The 24263-nt window shown below is 34.2% G+C and overlaps 1 non-coding gene and 2 pseudogenes across 1 annotated transcript; 2 read left to right on the forward strand and 1 right to left on the reverse strand.

Moving 5' to 3' along the window:
- The first annotated feature begins 2773 nt into the window (after positions 1 to 2773).
- On the forward strand, positions 2774 to 2879 carry LOC149494897 (small nucleolar RNA R71). The gene has a single exon (XR_016321893.1). It is a non-coding gene; the product is annotated as a small nucleolar RNA R71 (small nucleolar RNA).
- Positions 2880 to 10877: 7998 nt separating this feature from the next.
- Positions 10878 to 21870, forward strand: LOC105639217 (epidermis-specific secreted glycoprotein EP1-like; annotated as a pseudogene).
- Positions 13277 to 18541, reverse strand: LOC149494898 (transcription factor PRE3 pseudogene; annotated as a pseudogene).
- Positions 21871 to 24263: the final 2393 nt, after the last annotated feature.

Raw genomic sequence — 24263 nt, forward strand, 5'->3', positions numbered from 1 at the left:
CATGTCCTGTTTATCATAATTTGAATAAGTATTAGTGTTGATAATCTCTCTAAACTTGTATTTTACTCAATGAACGTGTTTCCTTCTAGAAATAAAAGTCAAGCTTAAATGTGAATAGTATGGAGAACAATTGAGTCTATCCACTTATTTACTAATCAGGATATCTTGAAAAGTTTATTGAGATCATCTCCAGCCATGGTAAGCCAGTGTCGTCAAATTATTTTCTTTTAGTTTTGTTGCTTGAGGACAAGCAATGGTTTAAGTTTGGGGAATTTTGATAGATGTTAATTCTATAGTGTTTTAATATAGTTTTTATTTGAATTCTAGTAAGTTTTTATTGCTTTAATTTGATTTTAAATCACTTTTAGTATAATTATATTCAAAAGCTTCCTTGATCTTTAATCCGCTTGATCTAAGAGAAAATTGCAGAAATTTGGCGCAGAAAAGAACTTTATAATACAAGGCACTTAGCCTTTAGCACGCCCAGGCCGTGTTAAAAAGCACAACCGTGCTAGAAGCCAAGGAAACCAAAGAAGAGACAGAAGAAAGCACGGCCGGGGTGTGCCAAAAGGCACGACCGTGCTATAATGGGACTAGGGCGTGTCAAGCATAGCACGCCCGTGACAGCTCTAGGCAGACTTCCAGAGAAAAGCACGCCCTTGCCGTGCTAAGTGGCACGCCCGTGCCTCAATGCTTCGCTAGCCCGTGCTGCCTAGCACGCCCCGTGCTTCACTGGCCAGACTTCCAGACTAAAGCACACCCAGCCCGTGCCAGGAAGCACGCCCGTGCTGCACAGGCGGAACCAGCGTAAATTTAATATGCAAATCAAGCCTTTTCTCACATGGGCCGACTTCAGGGAGTTTCCTAAACACACTAAACAAGACCTGGACCTATTCTAGGAGAAAAAGGAGTCCTAATCAAGAAGAAATCAAAAGTCTAAACAGTCATGATCTCCTATAAAGGATTTTGCATTAAATAAGGATTCTATTTCCTAAAAGGAATCAGACTTGCCTTCAGGAACTCTATATAAAGAGAGGAACTTCTCATAGCAAAGGATCTCTCGGTTTTTAGGCAATTTCTTTACATAATTCTTCTTCTCTCTTGAAGATTTCAAGCATCAAATAATCGTGCCAAGATTCAAGGAAGCCATCAACATAGTTGTGATACAGTTTTCATTCTAAACTTTTCATCTTGTTTCTTTCTTTTATTATTGTCTTTAAATATGATGAATGTTCCAAGCATGATTGAGTTTAATTTAATTACTATGTCCAGCTAAACTCTTATACTAGGGATTTGATGTAACTTAATTCGATTCCAGTTTATAATATTAGATTTGTTGTTCTTTGTTCTCGTTATAAATTATTATTGTGCTTAATGCTTCCAGGCAGAAAATTTCCCCTGGATTGGGTTATTTCAATAACTACATTCGGGAGAAGGGTTATTGATATGAAAAAGATAATAATTTACTTGAGAATAATAACTTGATGCGGAAGCTATATGATTTGACTCAAGGGAGGTTTTCACAAGTTAATAACTTATTAAGTTGTGAACTCGCAGAACAACCATAAAACCTAATAATCTGATTTATGTTTAATTTTACTATTAAAGATAGGTAATTAAACTAGATTAGAATTGCTAACAATAAATCGGGAGAGCTTGTTAGTGACTTTAGGGTTGTTTCTCCTACTTGAACAATTAAAATTGATTAATGAACTAATAGAATAAGCTGGATAGAATTAAGTGAAATCAAATTCCCTAGTAGCTTAATCCCCTGATTTCTTTTCACTTAAATTTTATGTTTGATCTCTTCTGTTTTTACTTTAAGATTCTATTTACAGTGAATCTCTCTTATCGTCGTCTAAATAATAATAGGTTAACATAATTTTGGTACTTGATAAACAATCCCTGTGGATACGATACTCTCTTACTCTATATTACTTGTTGCGATTTCGTACACTTGCGAAAAAAAAAACGCTGTCAATAGGTACCCTTGTTTGTTCTTTTTCTTCTTTTTCTTTCCTTGGTGGTTCATCTAACTGTTTGCCGCTCCTCAAGGTAATAGCTTGCACTTGTTCCTTTGGATTCTTTTCAGTATTGCTAGGTAACGTACCTTGGGGTCGAGATGTCATCATGTTTGCAAACTGTCCCAATTGGATCTCCAAATTTCTTATTGCGGCCTGCTGGATTTTGTGGTTCTCTCTAGTTTCATTCATAAACTCCATGTGCGATTTGGAAAGAGCAGTGAGGAGGTCGTCATGAGATTTCTTTTCAGGAAGGTGGAAACCTGGTGGTGCATTCAAGGCATTGTTAGGATTACCATAAGATAGATTAGGATGATTCCTTAACCTGTTATCATAGGAATTTGAATAAGGGTAATTCTTTCTTCCTTGATTCATCACATAGTTTACTTGTTCCAAAGTTTGTGGATTTAAAGAGTCCATGATACATTCTCCAATTCCATGTTGTCCATTGCACCTATCACAAACTTGTATGACAGAATTCACAGGATTAGTAGTTAACATGTCTAATTTCCTTACCATGTTATCTACCTTGGTATTAAGTGCTGTAATAGCGTCTATTTCATAGACTCCTGCGGTTCTTCTTCTTTCGGTATTGTTTTGGTAGTAGCTGTTGCTTGCCATCTCCTCTATCAACTCATATGCTTCATCAATTCCTTTCTTTTCAAAGGATCCACCTGCTGCTGCATCTAAGGTGATTTTTATGTTAGGAGATAATGCATTATAGAAAGTTTGTACCTGTAACCACTTGGGCAAACTGTGATGTGGGCACTTTCTTAACAAGTCCTTGAATCTTTCCCAAGCTTCATACAAGCTCTCTTGATCATTATGAGCAAATGTCATTATCTCATTTCGCAACTTGGTAGTTTTTCAGGACGGAAAGAATTTAGCTAAGAATTTTTGAGCTAATTCATCCCATGTGGCGAAACTTCCAGCTGGACATGATTGTAACCAGGACCTAGCTTTATCCCTAAGAGTGAATGGAAAGAGTCTCAATTTGATTGCATCTTCAGAAACACCGTTTTGCTTGAATGTGTCACAAATTTCCAAAAAATTGGTGATGTGAGCATTAGGATCTTCACTAGGTAGACCCCCATATTGGATCGAGGTAGAGAGCATTTGGATAATTGCTGGTTTAATCTCAAAGTTGTTAGCTTCTACCCTGGGTCTAGTAATACTTGAGGTTGTCCCATTCAGATTAGGTGTTGTATAATCTCTCAAGGTACGGACCGGCTGTTGAAGTGGTGGTCCAACTATGTTTTCATTTATGTTTTCGTTTTCGTTGGCCATGTTTGCTTCTTGTTCGGGTTTTATTTCCCGCGTTTTTCTTGCAGCGTTGTGCCTACGACAAGTTCGCTCAATCTCTGGATCAAAGACTAAAGGTTCAGTCCTTTTCGATCTTCTTTGCATAAAACACCTGGAATAATTCTTAGAAAAAAAAATTAAGTAAAGAAAATAAAAAGAGTGTCTAAATTAACAATAGGGTAATTCGTATTGATATTGATACGCCAATCCCCGGCAACGGCGCCAAAAACTTGACAGTGTTTTTTTTTCGCAAGTGTACGAAATCGCAACAAGTAGTATAGAGTAAGAAAGTATCGTATCCACAGGGATTGTTTATCAATTACCAAAATTATGTTAACCTATTATTATTTAGACGACGATAAAGGAGATTCGCTGTAAGGTAAATAAAATTTAAAGTAAAAATAGAAGAGATCAAACACAAAATTCAAGTGAAAAGAAATCAGAGGATTAAGCTACTAGGGAATTTGAATTCACTTAATTCTATCCAGCTTATTCTATTAGTTCATTAATCAATTTTAATTGTTCAAGTAGGAGAACAACCCTAAAGTCACTAACAAGCTCTCCCGATTTATTGTTAGTTATTCTAATTCAGTTCAATTACCTATCTTTAATAGTGAAATTAAACATAAATCAGATTATTAGGTTTTATGGTTGTTTTGTGAGTTCACAACTTAATAATTTATTAACTTATGAAAACCTCCCTTGAGTCAAACCATATAGCTTCCGCATCAAGTTATTATTCTCAAGTAAATTATTATCTTTTTCATATCAATAACCCTTCTCCCGAATGTAGTTATTGAAATAACTCAATCCAGGGGAAATTTTCTGCCTGGAAGCATTAAGCACAATAATAATTTATAACGAGAACAAAGAAAAACAAATCTAATATCATAAACTGGAATCGAATTAAGTTACATCAAATCCCTAGTATAAGAGTTTAGGTGGACATAGTAATTAAATTAAACTCAATCATGCTTGGCACATTCATCATATTTAAAGACAATAATAAAAGAAAGAAACAAGATGAAGAGTTTTAGAATAAAAACTGTATCACAACTATGTTGATGGCTTCCTTGAATCTTGGCACAATTGTTTGATGCTTGAAATCCTTAAGAGAGAGAACGAATTATGTAAAGAAATTGCCTAAAAAACGAGAGATGCCTTGTTAGGAGAAGTTTCTCTCTTTATATAGAGTTCTTGAAGGCAAGTTTGACTCCTTTTAGGAAATAGAATCCTTATTTAGTGCAAAATCCTTTATAGGAGATCATAACTGTTTAGGTTCTTGATTTCTTCTTGATTAGGACTCCTTTTTCCCCAAGAATAGGTCCAGGTCTTGTTTAGTGTGTTTAGGAAACTCCCCGAGGTCGGCCCATGTGAGAAAAAGCTTGATTTGCGCATTAAATTCTCGCTGGTTCCGCCTGCGCAGCACGGGCGTGCTTCCTGGCACGGGCTGGGTGTGCTTTAGTCTGGAAGTCTGGCCAGTAAAGCACGGGGCGTGCTAGGTAGCACGGGCTAGTGAAGCATTGAGGCACGGGCGTGCCAGGTAGCACGGTCTGGGCGTGCTTTTCTCTGGAAGTCTGCCTAAAGTTGCCTTGGGCGTGCTATGCTTGACACGCCTAGGGACCCTTGTAGCACGGCCGTGCCTTTTAGCACGGCCAGGGCGTGCTACCAGTTAAGTGCCTTGTGTTATAAAGTTCTTTCTGTGCCAAATTCCTGAAATTTTCTCTTAGATCAAACGGATTAAAGATCAAGGAAACTTTTGAACATAATTATACTAAAAGTGATTTAAAGTAATAAAAACTTACTCAAAATCTAATAAAAACTATATTAAAAACACTATAAAATTAACACTTATCACCAACATTTGGCATAGGATCAAAGCATCACATTAGAATAAGATTGTGCACTTTATTAGTAGTGATGGATATTCTAACTCCAATACCTCAACCAATTTTCCATAAAAATCATTTGACTTATCATTGTAATTTGATCCTTTTATGCAAACACCATTGTTCATTGTCTTTCTGCTTGTCTCGTAACTCTTATTGTGAAACTTGTAACCATTTATAAAGTAGCTAGAGTAGGCATTAGCTACCGGTAAGTTCCTCTTACTATATCAATAATGAATCTATTATCAACATCGATTCCCGAGCAATCAAACCAACATTGTTTACCTTTATTTTTTAAGTCTAACTTCATTAGTGTTTTCCATGCAATGAGGTCAAGCCACTTTTCCTACTATATCCATTCGTAATAATTTTCCACTGGAAACCCGAGGTTCACCATGATGTATCCATTCGTAATAATTTTCCACAAACTCATTTTTGTATAAGTGAAGTTTAATTGTATTGATATTTAAGAAGGCTCTATTTTGACACTTCTTATGATTACATGAACACATCAACTTAATACCATCCATACAACTGGGATTACCAACTGCAAACTGTATAAACGATTCTAATCCTTGCAAGAATTCTTTTCTTAATATCCATTGACCTTGTACCTCCGATACATCCTATCTTGATTAATCCGAACTTTTTAAGTAATGAACACTCTTTTTATAAAAGGTAAATTATGTAATTGCATTAGTCCTAAACCATCCTTAAAACAGACCAAAAGTCATATTCCATTTACATTTGGTGCGAACCTAGCACATTCAGAAATGTCTCTATTCAGTATTCAATACGAAACAATTTCTTACACTATGCATCAGCTGGAAGTTCAGAAACATCTCCCCATAGTTCTCCAAATGGACATTATGGCTTGATTAATTCCACAGTAGCATCCGAAGAACACAATAAGGAGATACAACAGAAACTATAGATAACTGCATATGTATAAGATTGTCATTTTATTCTCTGACTACCAACAGACATCTTCAAACTGTCCTACTTGGATAATAAAGGTATTCTCTTCCATACGGATGAGAAATACACTGAATGTGTAATTAAGGTTAACTATATATACGTAAACTTACTATAATATCAGTAAGTGTATGGTTCCTGAAGGTTTTTTTTAAAAAAAATTCGGCAGCACTTTGGCATAAAATAATCAAATCTCAAGTCAAAACACGCAACATAAACACTTCTATATTATCCAAAAATATTCTCGAAAGTCAAAATGGCCACTATTAGTCAAAATGGCCACTATTAGGCTTTCAACTTAAACGCATGATTCATGTGATTTCCACTCAAATGAAAACACAAATCCACACAAAGTAACTTCAAAATAATCAATTTCAAAGTAAATGCATAAATATTAACAGTAAATGCATTGATTTATTTAGTTTTTATAAAAACTAAATCATATGTCTAACTATATGAGGTTTAATTAAAATCATACAATTTATAAAAAGAATGCAATAACTCAAGTTTATATTAGTAGCTTATTTTGTGATTATTCAAATCATACTTTGTAATTTATGTTACGCAAAAGTAACTTTTTTTTGTGAATATTGTTGAACTTGTAAATTAATTAGTATATTTTAGTTTGAATAGAGATATTAGGATTTACTAATAATGTACTAACTATATATGCTAATTAAGTATATATGCTAATTTAATAACTTGTAATGAAACTTATAACTCTAAAATATGTCATTTTTATGAATAATTTACTAACTATATATGCTAATTTACTAAAATGAAACTTATAATTCTAAAATATGTCATTTTTATGAATAATATACTAACTACATATGCTAATTAACTAAAAATAATACAAAAAATTCACAATATAATCAAAATATATTCACAATACCAAACAAAATAGAAAATAAAAAAAATATAATCACAATACCAATCAAATGAATATTTATAGAAAATATAATCTGAAAACTAATCAAACAAAAACCAATCAACATATAATCACAATACCAAACAAAATAGAAAATAAAAATAAAAAACAAAAGAAAAAACATAGAACACAAGAAAGAACAAAGTAGAGAAAGAAGAAGGAAGCAGAGAACCTACCTGCAGAAGGCGGCGACTTCTTCGGTGATCCTACAGCAACCGGCAAGAGTATTCGCAGAAGAGGGAGAATAGAAAAGGAGGGAAAAAGAATAGGGTGAGGGAGGGGCTGATCGTGACCAAAGGTGACCAAGGGCTTATAAAGCTCTAAATATTTGCGACTGACATATTGGTTGCAAACTTTAATATATCGATCGCAATAATTATTCAGGCGCTGTCGTTTTATAAACGCCAGTTTCATGACTAAGCCAGCCTGTTGTAAACAAAGGAATACAACTTGGTCACAAATTAATCACTAATGGATTTCAAAATAAGACCAAATTCTTGCGGTAAAGTGTGCCACGAAATATAGCGACGGCCCCATGGACGGTCGCCAATCTGTCGCTAAGTTGGTTACTAAATCCTCAAAACTAGGTCGCCAAATAAAAACAAAACTCATGGGAAATATTAGCGCAAGGCTGTGACAAAATCTAAATCAATCACAAAGCGATCGCTAAATGGGTCCTAGATCAGTCGCAAATCGGTTGCTGAATATTTTATTAATCTAAGTTCCACTATCGTCATCAATGCGTCACAACTGCGTCGGTCGCAAAAGTCGATCACAATTTAGCATTTTTCTTGTAGGGTAAATTATGTTCAGTTAGGGTATATTTTTACTTTTGTGCACTTTTTTAATTTGTAAGGCATTAGTTTATTAGTATTTTAGTGTTTTAATTTCTTAATGTTTCCTTTTGTCTTAATTTCCTTTTTTTTTTTTTTTTTAGTTTGTTTTCCTTTTTTGCTGCTGTTTTTTTCAACCGGTATTCTTTTCTCATTACTCTTTTGCATTCCATGTCGATATTCTTCACGTCGACATTTTCACAAATGATTAATTCTTCTTCTTCTTTCAATCGTAGACCTGAACTTTGACTCCAACGGCAAGACCGACATGAGAAACATCATCGCATGCACGCTCGGAGTGAGAATTCTCACTGAAAAATAGATTTTTGTTCTACAATTTAATTTTCGTTTTCGTTTCTATTCTTCAATGGAAAATCAATTCCTAATATACAATTTCATCTCCATAGATGTTTTTGTTTTTTTTGAAGAGACAAGGTAGGACTCTGGATTCTGTTTGGTTTGATTTAATGTGTTAATTGATGCGTGTGCGTGTGCATATATCTATATTTAATTGGTTTGTCTCTTGAATATATGCTCTGTATAATGAAACAGCAAGAGTCTTAATTTTAAAAAATTTTGTAGCTACAAGAAAACAAAATTACATAACAAACAAAGCTACTATGTCAGTATAAAAATACATTTCGACCTTTTAAAGTAATATTTTAAAAATGATGAAAATACATTTTTATTTGGAATTGAGAATGCTATAACTACAAAAATTTAAAATTAGGATAAAATTGATAGAAATATCAAAATATGATGAAATTGCAAAAGCATGCAATGTTCTGCGTATCCTAATGCATTAATCTAGGTCAAGTCATTAAAAAACCCTAAACTTTGCGGATAGTTTTAATTATACCCTAAATTTAACTTTCTTCTCTTAATACCCTGAACTCCAATTTTAGTTAAAATAGTACTCTAATTTCAAATTATACCTAATTTAATGAAAATATTATTTTCGTCGGACCTACATTGTCAGGTGAATAAAAAACTCACTGTTTAACAACACCTTAACTAATATTGCTTAGAATTTTTTAAAAATTCATAAAAAGCTAAGCAAAAAAGTAAATTTTAGTTAGGCTTATTGAAATTATACTTAATTTAGATCTCCTATAAAAATAATTTATTCATCATGGTATAATTTTATTTTTAGAGAATCATTTATTGTTGTCGATATTATATAAATAAATAAAAAGTATTCTATTTTTAAGATGAATATATTATTTTTTATTTTAATATTGGGTACAATTTTAAAAATAATATTTTATTCGTTAAATTGTACCCAATTTAATGAATAAAATACTATTTTTTTATTTTAATATTGAGATATTCTGAAATTAGAGTGCTACTGTAACTAAAGTAGAAGTTCAAGATAATAGAAGAAGAAAGTTAGATTTATAGTACAATTAAAACTATCCACAAAAAATTTTCTTTCATGATTTAGCCATTAATTCATTATAAGTAGGGTGGATAAGTTCAAAGTATCCAAACAATAAAAGTTGATCTAAGGTAAGATTGAAACTGTTTGAAAAGTTGGCTGTGAAATTCATGGTTCAATTAAAAATTATTTTATAGATAGACAAGCCTAACCTAATTAAAATTAAAAAAAGAAAAAAATTAAAATATAATCCTAATAAAAATAAAAATTCGAAATTACAAGGAAAAATTTTAAGGGATTCTAATATGAGTATCTAGTACTGAATTTCAAATGGATAGTATATCACATTTATCCCTTATTTAATTTTTTTTTTTTAAAAAGAAATTCTAATGAAAATCTTAAAAATTGAAGTCTTGGTAATATGTCCTAAACCATTGAATCAAAAACACTGTGCCACTATCCACATGTTAAGAGTCAACTTTTTCTGGATGAAGTATATACTATTGCAATTTTATTCAAGTAGAAGAATAGATATATTATTTTATTTAACATTTTTGTATATAAGAAGCGGATTTCTTATATTGTGGAAATATTGTAACTTTGATATCAATATATAACTATATATTGAAAGGTCTAAAATCTAAAGAATATTATAATTTAATTTTTAAAAAGAAATTTTCACTTTTGTAATATCTTATAATGTAAATATTAAATAGCAATTCACAGTAAAGTATAAATTAATATTTCAAAATCATTTAATAGAAAATCTAACAGATTGAAATAAAAATTGCATGGAGTTAAAAAAAAAAAAAAAAAAAAAAAAAAAAAAAAAAAAGAACTACTAAGTTTTTCTTGAAAGCAAATTAAGAATCATAAAATGGTAACAAGCAAATTAAGTTAATCTTTGGAAATATAGATCATAAGACTAATATATATTGCTGTAATAAAACCCGTTACAAAATCTAATTTATAATATCATCAATTCCAGTAAGAATGAATACTAAGTCTTCTATAATTAACATTCTATATATATATATATAATACAATGTGATGCATTTTCAAATTTATTTGCAAGACTAGGAGCTGGAAATCTCGAGCCACTATATTTGGGAGAATTTTACCCAAATATTTATTATGAATGACTTAAGTGATAAGACACATTTGAATTCGACGGACAATATTTGTAAGGTCAGAAATATCAATCTATAGAAAAACACTCATAGAAAGAGAAAACCACAATCTTAAAAATGAGTCTTATAACGAGAATAGTCTCTCTCATATTCAAAATGTATAAAAAATACTCAGTAGTAATTTTGAAAAAAAATGGATCTTAATTTCCTTTAGTAAACATATATTGATTGGAGAATATGGTTGACTATCTAGATTTAAAAGAAAAAGAAAAAAACAAACAAACAAATTCAACTTACACGCAAAACATTATTAGTCCATTGTTAGACAAAAACAACCAAAATATATTCTTATAAAAGGCAGCTTGTTAAACAAAATTAAACAACCAAAATTTGTTTTACTATCCAAAAACTTTCAAAAATGTTTTTCCTTTCAATTCAACACCTCTTGCTCTCTTTTTGCATGTACTTCTCCGTCTTTTCCTTCATATCCCACGCTTCTGTTCCTCCTTCTGCAACTTTCAAATACGTCAATGAAGGTGAATTCGGAATCTACATTCACTACAAAAAAAACGCTAATTTGCGACTGATATTTGCGACCGACAAGTATCGGTCGCAAATGTGCGACCGATTTGCTACACAAGAACAAACAGTCGCAAATTTTAGCGGTAACAATTCCCGCGATTTCGTTTCTCAGTTTGTGACTACTATGTGACGGATTTGCGACCGATTTTGCGATCGATTTACGACTAAGGGTTATTCCGTCGCAAAATTTCGCGGTTCAAAATTAGGAATAAATTTTGCGACCGATGTGCGACAGATTTGAGACCGAATTGTTGCGACTGACTGGTTTAGTCGCAAATCGGTCGCAAATTGACTGCGAAGTAAAACGACGTCGCAGGGTAAAAAATTATGACCGATATTAATGGAATTTGCGACCGACTGGTCGGTTGCAATTTTTAGGGCTTTAAACGCCCTCCTTCTTCTTTCTTCTTCTTTCTTTCTTCTCCTCCTCCTCTCCTCTCCTCTGTTCGCAGGCCGCTCTAGCCCCTCTTGACGCCGCTCCAGCCCGCCTGACACCGCTGCAGCCCCTCGTGACGCCGCTCCAGCCCCTCCAGTCACTCCACCCGTCTTCTTGAGGTATTTTGCGATTTGTGTTTCGAAATTTTTTGAATTTCGTTTTTTTTTTTTTTTTTTTTGATTTGCGATTTATTTGTATTTGGGCATAATTATTTGTATATTTGTAACGTCATTTAGTTTATTGCATCTTATTATTTCATTGAAAAGAGTCTGTTGAGCATCATAAGTGGAAATTCAGTGCATGGTTTATAAATTAATTGATTCATTTGACCCTGCATATTAACAAGTTTCCTAACATCGACATTTCAGTTGATGAGAGCAAAAAATTTGAACTACAATTTTTATTGAACCTGAAAGAAATAAAAACAATAAGAAACCGCTTTGCCTTTAAAATCAATAATCATGTAGTTATACCTTTTTCTGCATGTGATATTTTCACTAATTTATCATAGATGTAGTACCATAAGTTCAAAAAAATGAAAAAGAAATCAAAACATAAATGTATAAGCATTTTCATTACTTAAAAAAAAAGAAAGCATATGCAGTAGGAATATTATCTGAGACTTATTAACAATCCTCCGTTAAACTTTCATGAATATGCTCCTTCTATCATTACCTTCAATGGATATATATGTATCAATAAAAACATAAAGGGTCAGTCTATTTATTTTCTTGTAAGTCAATGTTTTGAAGCCAATTGCAAATAAAATTTATCCAATTACCAAAATGAATGTGCATAGTTGACAGTTTTGCTGATTTCGATCGATAAACATTATCATGGAAATGCTTGGAATATAAAAGATTATATTGGTCTTCAATAGAAAATGCTTTCTCACTTCATACACATAGAATTATCTTACAATCAACATAGAATTGCCTCACTTCAAACACATAGAATTATCTCATCTTCTGTACCATATGCCCCTTTACAGCTGCTTAATTTTTAGGATTGGCAGTTGGGTTTGTTTCAGTTCTTCTCTAGTTAATTGTTCCTCACTCTCTCAGGTCATTTCTGTTACTATACTGTTTCTCATTTTACTGTTCCATCCTTTTTCTTTAATTAACTTATAAAAAGAGAAAAAAAAAAAAAGCTAATTCTCGAGCTTAACCCTACATATGCAACTATTTATTTGCATGTAATCCGATAATTGAACATTCTTTAAATAATAAGATTATGCAGTTTTTAACTGTCCAATTATGCTTATTTCTCAAAAAAAAAAAATTTTAAAAATCAATTTAATTGGGTCATGTACTTCAGTATTTGCCCTAAATTAGATATAGTGAGAAGGGATGGAATCAGAAATGATTAAATCACAATCAACATTTTTTTTTTTTTTAAATCATGTTGGTCTTACATAAAATAGCATCTCAAAAGAGTGTGTTTGTGTGTATATATAAAATCCCTCCCTCCCATCCTTTCAATCCTAATTGTAGTAGATCCAATCCATAAGTTAGAAATTGGCAAGTTCATATGTCAGCAAAAATGGAACCCTTTTATTATATATTCCTTAGCCTGACAAAGCTTGCACAAAAAAAAAGGGGATTTTCCTAATCATGAAGAAAAAGCACTACTACATGTTCATGACCATCATCATAAGTACAGTACTGCTAATGATGATAAAAACCTAGAAATTGATTAAGGTATAGAAATAGAAAGAAATTAATTAAGAAAGATAAGTTCTATTACATAAGTACTGAAAATTAACTAGCAATTATTAATTAATTAATCATTAAGCTCTATTATTGCATTAGTAAATTCCTAATTATGGCAGCTTGAGCAGTGTCAGTAGTTGCCAATAACTCAGATAGCCTCTCACTTAGATCATCGACTTCTCTGTGCAAGTTTCTGATGTAGTTGCATGTCTCCTGCAACACCTTGGCTGCTGAAACCTGTAAATGATCATCAATTCAATAACAAACAAGTTCATATTTAGACACTTCTCAAACACAAAAATTACTTTGGACAAAATTATTCACAATATATTTGCATCTTGGTTATGGTTTTTCTTGGGTGTAATGTAAGAGGAGAGTCTGATGGTTCAGATATAACTTTTCTTGAATAAGTTGAGTTTTTCTTGAATTTAGAGTTACAAATGAATCCAATTTTAGTGAAGTTAAGTTTGGCTAGATAAAGATATTTTTAAATTCAAGTTTGATTCAATTGGATTTATTTAAAAATAATTAAATTAGTTCAGCTCGAATTCAAGTCGATGATTATAAATAAACTCAGTTTATTAGCGATGCAGATTATTTATAGCCCTAAATTTGATAATTATAATATAATAATTTGATTTTATCATATATATATATATATATATATATATATATATATATATATATATATATATGATAACTAAATATTATAACTACATAGTAATAAATAAAAAAATGATAATATTAAAAAATATGTAATTTTAATTTTCAAATAAGACATAAACATGATAGCTTGAATTTTTTTTAATAATAATTATGTTATGATACATGTAATTGAATTTACTGTTTTTTTATAATTATGAAATAATGCTTTTTTTTATTATTGTTGTTATTATTCTTAAATTTTTTTTTTTAATGAATGATGCGTTTGGTTTGGTTGGAGGCCTAGTAGTGGCCATTTTGCTTTTGGAGAATGTTGGTATGATATAGGAGTGTTTATTGAAGTATTTTTATATTTGAGATTTAATTGAGTTGTGCCGAAGTGCTGCCGAATTTTTTGCAAAAAAATTCAATATGTGGAATCGTACACTTACCTTTATTAGGGTAAAGGTAATAAATGAACTTAGTGAATAAATGAACTTAGTGATTTTACATTTATATATAAGTACCCTTATTATAGAAATAACCTTAGTTAGTTATAAGCGTAAATTGAACATTACATTAGTGGCATGTTTTAAGGATGGTTTAGACTAATGCAATTACATATAATTTACCCTTCATAAACACATTGTTAATTAGGTAAAAAAAAAAAATCCAAAATAATCGAGATTGGATGTACTGGAGGTTCGAGGTCAACGGGATATTACGACAAAAGTTCCTGCAAGGATTGGAGGCGTTTATACAGTTTGCAGTTGGTAATCCCAGTTTTATGAATGGTAATAAGTTGAGGTGTCCATGTAATCACAAGAAGTGTCAAAATCGAGCCTTCTTAGACATCGATACAGTGAAACTTCATTTGTGCAAAAATGGGTTCGTGGAAAATTATTACGAATGGATACATCATGGTGAAGCTCGAGTTGCCAGTGGGTCAGGGCACTCCATTCCGGTAAGTTTAGAAGTTCAGCCTTATCAATTTCTGTATGGTAATCAATGCAATGATATGGTAATCGATGCGAGTAGAGTACAATGTGATTGGGATAATATGGAGGAATCGCCAAACGTAGCAGCACAACAATTGTTTGACATGCTAAGTGCAGCTAACAGTGAACTGTGGCCTGGATGCAAGAATCATTCAGTTCTGTCTATTGTTGCATGATTACTACACATGAAAGCGGAGCACCATTTTCAGAAAGGTGTTACGATGATTTTCTGCAGTTAGCAAAGGAAATGTTGCTTGAAGGCCATTCAATGGTTGATAATTTTTATCGGACAAAAAAATTAGTTCGGGGATTAGGACTACCGGTAGAAAAGATTGATTGCTGTCGTAATAATTGTATGATATTTTGGGGTGTTGACTCCGAATTCAGAGAATGCAAGTTTTGTAATCTTCCAAGATATCAATGGCGGTGTCAAGGGACTAGTAGAGTACAAAGAGAGAAGGCTTTCAAGAAGATGTATTATTTCCCTCTTGTTCCTCGCCTTCAAAGGTTATATGCATCTAAGGCGACAGCTGAACACATGACATGGCATGCTTTGCATGAATATGATGATGGTATAATGACTCATCCGTCAGACTCTGAAGCGTGGAAACATTTTGATAACATTCATCCTGTGTTTGCTGCTGATATGAGAAATGTGAGATTGGGGCTTTGTACTGATGGGTTTCAGCCATTTGGCCAATCAGGACAACAATATTCATCATGGCCTGTCATTGTGACACCATATAATCTACCACCGTCAATGTGTATGAAAGATGAATATATGTTTTTGTGTGTTATTGTTCCTAGCCCTACTAATCCAAAACATAAAATTGATGTGTTTCTGCAACCTTTGATTGCCGAACTTAATTATTTATGGGAATATGGAGTTGAAACATTCGATATTTCGACCAATCAGAATTTCATAATGCGAGCTGCTTTGCTTTGGACCATCAGTGATTTTCCAGCATTTGGAATGTTATCTGGGTGGAGTACGGCTGGCAAATTGGCTTGTCCTCATTGCATGGAAAACACAAATGCATTTACACTAAAGAATGGAGGTAAACAATGTTGGTTTGATTGTCATCGCAAATTCTTACCAAAATCTCACCCTTGGAGGAGAAATCGACAATGCTTTAGAAAGAACACGACTATTGTTGAACCCCCTCCACCTGTGAAGTCTGGAGCTGAAATATTACAGGAAATTGAAGATCTGGGGCTTATGAAAGTTACAGAGTTAGGTGCAGATGAGGTAAATACAAGAATTGGCAGGAATAGCGGGTGGAAAAAGCGAAGCATCTTCTGGGATTTGCCATACTGGAGTTCACTTCTTATCCGTCATAACCTTGATGTCATGCACATAGAAAAAAATGTGTTTGAAAATTTGTTCAACACTGTCATGAACATTGAAGGGAAAACCAAGGATAATGCAAAAGCGAGAGCAGACATGCAGGAAATTTGTCGTCGACCAGAACTCGAGCAATCTGTACTTACTGGTAAGTTTCCAAAGGCATGTTATTGTTTAGATAAACCCCAAAGGCAATTATTGTGCGAATGGTTACGATCATTAAGGTTTCCAGATGGCTACTGTTCAAATATGGGTAGATGTGTGGACATGAGGAAGTACAGATTGTTTGGCATGAAAAGCCATGACTGCCATGTTTTCATGCAAAGATTGATCCCTGTGGCATTCCGGGAATTATTACCAGGAAAAGTTTGGGAAGCAATGACAGAATTGAGTCTCTTTTTCAAGGAATTGACGATGACTGTTATCCGATGCGATGATATGGACCAATTAGCGCGAGAAATCCCAGTAGTGATGTGCAAGTTGGAGCGAATTTTTCCACCCGGCTTCTTTGATTCTATGGAACATCTGCCGGTTCATTTGCCCTATGAATGTCGTTTAGCAGGACCGGTACAATATCAATGGATGTATCCATTTGAGAGGTGATTCAATAACATCTCATTCTAATGATTACATCATTTATTTGAACTTATACTTACATATTGGCATTGTACAATGACAAACACAAACACCTTCAGAAAATTAAAAAAAATGTGCGCAATAAGGCAAAGGTCGAGGGATCCATTTGCAATGCATATTTGGTGGAAGAAGCTTCCACATTCTGTTCACACTACTTTGACCAACATGTTTTCACCAAGCATCGGAGAGTGCCACGTAATGATGACGGAGGAGATCGCGTACAATCTGAGTTTGAAGGAAATCTAAAAATTTTCACCTATCTTGGGCGTACGATTGGTAAATCAAAAAAAAGACGATTGACTGATGCAGAGATACAAGCGGCTCAAACCTATATTTTATTGAATTGTGAAGAGATCACACCATATGTACAGTAAGTATACATAATGTAAACAGTCTAAAATTGACGTGGGCCGTTGTTAAATCATACTTATGCTAATTTGGTTCGTTGATAAATAGGAACTATATCAATCTTTTGCGGCTTCAAAATCCCACTTTGACTGATACTACAGTTGATGCAAAGCTGAACACCGAATTTGCAGAATGGTTCAAATATTATCTAAGTTACTTTCAATGTACACAACATGGAATGTACATTTATTAAATCTCATTCATGTCATTACTATTTCCCATAGGCTCGAAGCTCGGGAATCGATATTCGTAACAGATTTATTACGGATCTAGCAAAAGGGCCGTTACCGGTTGCTAATGCCTACTCTGGCTACTTTGTAAATGGTTACAAGTTTCACACTGAGGGTTATGGGAGAAGCAGAAAGACAATGAACAGCGGTGTGTGCATAAAGGGATCAAACTACAGTGACGTGTCAAACGATTTTTATGGGAAATTGGTTGAGGTTTTGGAGTTAGAATATCCAGGCCTACCAATGAAGTGCACAATCTTATTCAAATGTGAATGGTTTGATCCTACGCCAAACATTGGCACGAAGGTTCATCCTAAGTATAATCTGGTAGATATTAATCAAAGAAGAAGATATACAAAGTATGAACCTTTTGTGTTGGCAATGCAAGCTGCACAGGTGTACTATGTCCCATATCCATCATTTAAACGAGATCGAAGCGATTGGATGGCAGTGTGTAAAATCAAGGCTAGATCAGTTGTTCATGCACTTGAAACCAAACAATCTGCTTCACTCGCAGTATCTGAGCCATTTCAAGAAGTTAGGGCTGAAACGCAACCGATGCAAGTTGTTGAAGATTTAACAGATAGATTGGATGATGAAAGCCGATCTTATGTTGAAATAGGAGCATCAGATGATGAAGACGAAGAAGATCAAATCATCATGGGTACCTCAGAAGAGGAATATGAAGAAGAGGAAGCTGATGAAGAGGAGGATGAAACAGATGATATTGAAGACACTTAAAACTTAGAGCAGTTTTACTATTACAAATTGATAAATGTATATCTAATTAATATTATTAATGAAGAATTTCAGTGGTATTAACTTTCTTTACTCATATTTACCACATGTTCTACAATTCATATAATTGTATAAATTCATTTTATCTAGGTTCTGACATCTGCAGTACAGATGGCTACAGGCAGGGCGTTTGATTCTAACGCGTCCGGCAGTGGTTCGCGTGGAGGTCGTGGCCCTGGACGCAGTGCCCGTGGACGAGGAGGGTCGATCCCTCATCCTTCTTCAGGTACGTCTGGGGCTTCGTCATCTGCTCAGCGACCAGTACTGTCTCCATCACATCCTTCCTCAGGTACATCTGGGGCTTCATCCTCTGCTCAGCGTCCAGTACTGCCGCCATCATAGCCTTCTGCTCCTTCCTCTTCTGCTCCTTCCTCTTCTACCCCCGTTTCTGGACCAGTACTGACTCCACCAGCTGAACAGTCACCTACTGTGCAAGGTAATCATAAATGTCATAACTGTCATTTTACTTATATATTAATTATCTAAAAATTTATAACATTTGTCACTTCTTTTGCAGCTTCATCAGATCCACGTATCACCCTCAGTTTGGTAGCGGGACAGTAAGTACTTATTCAATTTTTCCGCAGGCATATTTTGTTCAGATTGTGATGCTTTCATGTAATTATATTTCACTTCTGTTTTTTTTTTCAGCATATATCCATCTTCTCGAGCAGCGAGGCAAATTTTGAGGATAATCAAGCTCCAGCTGCATAAAGAAGGATACACATGGGATGCCGTACCACAAGAGGCGAGAGACTTTTATTGGGAGGAGTTTCAGGTACTCTTTGGTTTAAGTTCTATCATCATTCAATGTTTACAATTCAAGATACATCCTTAGTGTTGAAATGCTATATTTAATTTTTTGTAGAAACATTTCATATGGGACGAGGCCATTACGGCTATGCTGAAAGTAGCCTGGGAGAAGATATGCGCCGATCGATATGCTGACTTCACCTATAGGATGAGAAGAAGCGGTAAGAAGCAGCAGTGTGTGTCTCAGGAGATATGGGAGAGCTGGCAAAAGGCTTGGGAGGATCCTGCCTTCAAGAGAAAGCGGGAGATATTTGCACAAAACAGGTGCAGTGAGACTGGCGGTGATGGAGCAGGACCTTCTCGACACACAGGCGGATCTATATCTGCTATAGAGACAGCTCGATTATTAGTAAGTGTACTAGTCCCTTTACATGAAACTGATGTTTAATGAAAGGACACTATATATATTAATATATCATGCATAAAAATTCATTACAGGCTGAAAAATTACGTCGTGAGCCCACATCGATTGAGGTGTTTACATACACTCACACTAAGGACCACGATCTGAATACGTTTGTCGACAGACGTTCGGTGAGCGTCAATGTAAGTAACAATGAATAATATTTACATTTACCCTCTACTCGTTGCGAAGATGTACAAAGTTCAATATAATAAAGCTTGCAATTGCATTGATTAATTAATTTTTTGTTTTCAGAAGAACTATACTACAGCTCGGGAGCGTATTGTTACTTCTCAGACCGATGAATCCGAAGCTGAGTCAAGAATTGACAAGGTAGCGCTTTATCTCGAGGCTGTAGGGGGCGAGAAGAAGCGGAAGGTATACGGCATCGGGTCTCAGGCATCACAGTTTTATTGCGGCTCAGCAGCTCACGCTTCTACAGCCAGCATAGCACCACAGCCCGAGCACACTGACGAGCACTGTAATGATGATATACAGGCTCAGCTTGCTGATCAACAGAGACAGATTGCAGAGCTTAGGGCGCATGTATGCGGCTGTCCGGTGAGCCCCGTGCTGGTACTTCTTCCTCTGATCCTGCGCCTGCTACAGACCGACATGTTTCGACGTCTCAGCAGCAGCCACTACCGGCTCCTGATCCCGATGCTGCAGACAATACCTTGGTCACCCCTCCTGGCGCTACATCACATCCAGCAGGTACTCCTCCCGGCGATCCGACATCGGATCCTGCAGATAAGCAGCAGCATAGATTTGATTTTGGACCTTTTTAGTTTTTTATTTGTATTTTGATATTTTAATTTGTTCAGTACAATAAAAATTACATTTTTACATTGTTCTTGAATTGCTTGTGTGATATATATGTATATATGTCAATTTTCACAGGTGCGGAAAAATTTTGGTTTCATAATAATATTTAATTTTTTTTATTTTTTTTTCAATTTTGCGACCGATTTGCGACCGATTTGATACCGAAAATTACAATTTTAAATTAACATTTTGCGACCGATTAAAAAAATTTGCGACCGTTTTTTCTGCGACCAAATTAGCGACTGAATTTCAAATTAAACCACGATCAACAATTGCGACCGATTATTCAAGTTTGCGACCGATGGAATAATCGGTCGCAAATATTTTTTGCGACCGACATATGTTGGTCGCAGATCAGTCGCAAAGGAAAATTTGCGACCGATCTTAGCCATTTTGCGACCGATTTGTCGGTCGCAAAATGGCATTTTTTTTGTAGTGATTGCCGAATATGATGCAAATTACCGGCCCTTAGAGCCATTTGAACCCCCATTCCAACTTTGCTTTTACAACACCACGCCTACTGCCTTCACTCTTGCTTTACGTATGGGCACTGCGAGGTCTGAGTCGCTCCGACGTTGGGTTTGGGAAGCCAACCGCGGCAACCCAGTTGGCGAGAACGCCACTCTCAACTTCGGAACAGACGGAAATCTTGTCTTGACCGACGCCGATGGCCGGATTGCTTGGCAAACCAACACAGCCAATAAAGGTGTTATTGGGTTCAAAATATTCCCTAACGGTAACATGGTCCTCCATGAAAAAAGTTTTGATTATCTGACTGATACCCTTTTAGTGGGACAATCCTTAAAACTTGGGGGTCCTGCAAAACTTGTGAGTAGAATGTCTGAAACACAAAATATAAATGGTCCATATATAGTTTGGTCATGGAGGATAAAACTTTAGGCATGCATTACAAAACCCCAAAATCCTCAAAACCTTTGCGTTACTTTTCATTTCTTGACTTGTCAAGTGTTATGAAAGGTCCTTTGCAAAATCTGACACTTCTTTTAGGTTTACAATTAGCATACCAAGGTCCTCCAAAATCCTTCACCGGAGGAACTCTTTCTTTAACAAGACCTACATATAATACGACATTGTCGTATCTTCGGTTGGAAATAGATGGAAACCTTAGAATCCACACTTATGATGATGATGCAGATTGGAATGCTTGGCAAGTGACTTACACACTTTTTTCTAAAAATTCATATGAAACAGAATGCCAATTGCCTGAAAGATGTGGGAAATTTGGATTGTGTGAGGAAGATCAATGTGTTGCTTGTCCATCACCAAAAGGACTGTTGGGTTGGAGTAAGAATCGCCAGCCAGCAAAGGTAAATTCTTGTGGGTTAAAAGATTTTTACTATTATAAACTTGAAGGAATTGACCACTTCACTGCAAAGTATACTACAGGAGATGGACCCATGAAGCAAGATGCTTGTAGCAGTAAATTTAGTAAAGATTGCAAGTGTTCGGGTTATTTTTACCATACACAATCTTCTAAGTGTTGGATTGCTTATGATATTAAGACTTTAACAAAAGGTGATGATTCAACCCATTTGGCCTTCGTAAAAGCACCAAATAAGTAACAAAAAAAAGGCATTTCTATTTTATTACCTGTGTTAGAACCTAATTGTGGTTATCCCATATGATCTTGTGAAGATGGTTATTGCTTCTTTAATGTAATTGATTGCATTTTGAATTGTTTGGTGGTTGAATTGGCAACAATAAAATAAAATTTACATGTTTTGGCTTTATTTGTTTTGTATTTTTAGAGGTAAAAGATAATTCTCATATATATATAATTTTATTCATCATTCTTGTAGAATCTTCACCATCATTATCAAATCCAGCATAAGTATAATAACAATCATAATAAAGGAGGAGTAATATTTCCATTTATAGCACCAAAAACATAAAGGTTGGTGATATTGATTCCTCAATCTCGATATTCTTTCTCTTCTTAAGCATTTTTCATTCGATAAATGGTAAAATTTTTGTAAAAATACAGTTTAAAATTATTTGGCTAACAATATATTAAGACTTAAAATTATTTAACAAATCTACATTTAGGTTGGGGTTATTATTTCTTTTCTATTGCTCTTGGCTTTTTTAACAAAATTCTGAATACAATTTCTGTTGGAAACATCTGTGATATTGTCCAGATTTACAATTTTTGTTTTCGGTATTATTATTAAATTTTTATTTATTTTTTTTAAAAAAAACTCTCTTAAAATTTTTTATTCTATGTCAGATTTTTTTTTTTTTTTGTGGTCATGACAATAAAAACTTTAGGGGCAGTTAACTTATGAATAAAGAATTTTGATTGTCCAGCTTTTATATTTTTCAATCAATAAATAAATCATAGTAGAAATTAGATTAATCTTATTTATGGCGTCTGTATTTTTCAATCTTTTGCTACTTTGGTGTCTGTACAGAAAAAATTTATAATTGAATGTCTAAACATAAACATTTGTTAAAGAGGCGTGACTAGAAATTTAATGGCATCTCTCTCCGAAGAAAACTCTTCTCTGGGTCGTGATCGATGAAGGGTTGAAAATGATCAATTGTAACATAGTGCTAAAAAAGTTTGAAAGGAAGATATATTATGCATGTTATTCTAGAAGAAGAGACAAAAGTTGTCAATCTTTCCGGGACATTGATATATGCATTTCATGCATATGTTTTAAACCCTTTTAATTATATAGATTAGTCTAGTTTAAAGCATTTTGAATAAGTAAGCTTAATTTTGTACATATTGTAGATATTTTGCCTCCTTTTGTCCAGTATAGGGATGGAAGCGAAGCGGATATCTGCGAATTTTAAACTATCCGTATCTATATCCGTTTAAAATTATATTAACCATATTCGTTAAAAACCCGTTTAATTATCGGTATTCAAACCCGTTAATTATTTTATTATCCATATCCGTTTGAAATCAATTTAATCGGGTAGGGTACCCGCAAAAGTTTAATAATCTGAATTCAAGATTCAAACCAGAAGTATTTTTTTCCAGTAATCATTAACATCAGAATCTTAAGTAAAACTTAAAGTATTAAAACTTGTAGAATCTTAAATTAAAAAGAAAAAGAAAGTTAAGGTTCCTCCAAGAAACATCCACATATGGATAAAAATTTATTAAACTAATAGCATCATATAAACTAAAAATTTATTCAAATACACAACCACCGTTTAAATATCCTTTTTTTTTTCTTCTTTTTTAAAGGTCAAAGGTTCAAATCTCTAAACTAATATTTATATGATATATATATTATTATTGTCGATAAACGGGTAGGGTATCCGCAGGTACTCGCAATGCTACACTATAAAAAAAAAAACGTGCTTTTGCGATCGACGTAAATCAGTCACAATATTGCGATGATATTGCGACCAATTGCGATGATTGGGAGATTGCATATCCACCGACGGATTTACAATCAAACAGCGACAGAATTTGCGACGGACTTGCGACTGAAGTCAAATCCGTTGCTAATTGTAGCACTAATAATTTCCGCCAGTTTGGTTTCCATTTTGCGACCCCATTGCGACTAATTTGCGACCCTTTCAAAGTCTGTCACAAAATTGCGTGCTGCAGTTCAGCGCCAAATTTAGTTTTCGTTGTGCGATCGACTAGCGACTGATACTTTTGCTACCGATTATGTTATTCGCAAGTCGGTTGATATTTTTCTGACAACAAAACGACATCGCATGATCAAAAATTGCAACCGATTTTTTTAATGAATTGCGATCAATGTGTCGACCGTAAAAAAATATAGCTTTATAAGCCCTTGGTCGCCTTGCTCGAACGCAGCTCATTCTTCCTTCCCCTTCTCCTCTCTGTCGCAGCCGTTCCTAGCCCAGCCGCCTCCTTCGCCACTCTGTTGCAGTACCGGTCGCCAGAGATTCTTCCTCCCTCTTCGTTCGCGTTCGCCTGGTCAGGTATGCCTCATGCTGTCTTTTTTTTGGTTTTTTTTTTTTGTGG

Source organism: Jatropha curcas, chromosome 7 (genome assembly GCF_041381405.1).
Source record: "Jatropha curcas cultivar XTBG-Jc1 chromosome 7, XTBG_Jcur_1.0, whole genome shotgun sequence".
Classification (NCBI taxonomy): domain Eukaryota; kingdom Viridiplantae; phylum Streptophyta; class Magnoliopsida; order Malpighiales; family Euphorbiaceae; genus Jatropha; species Jatropha curcas.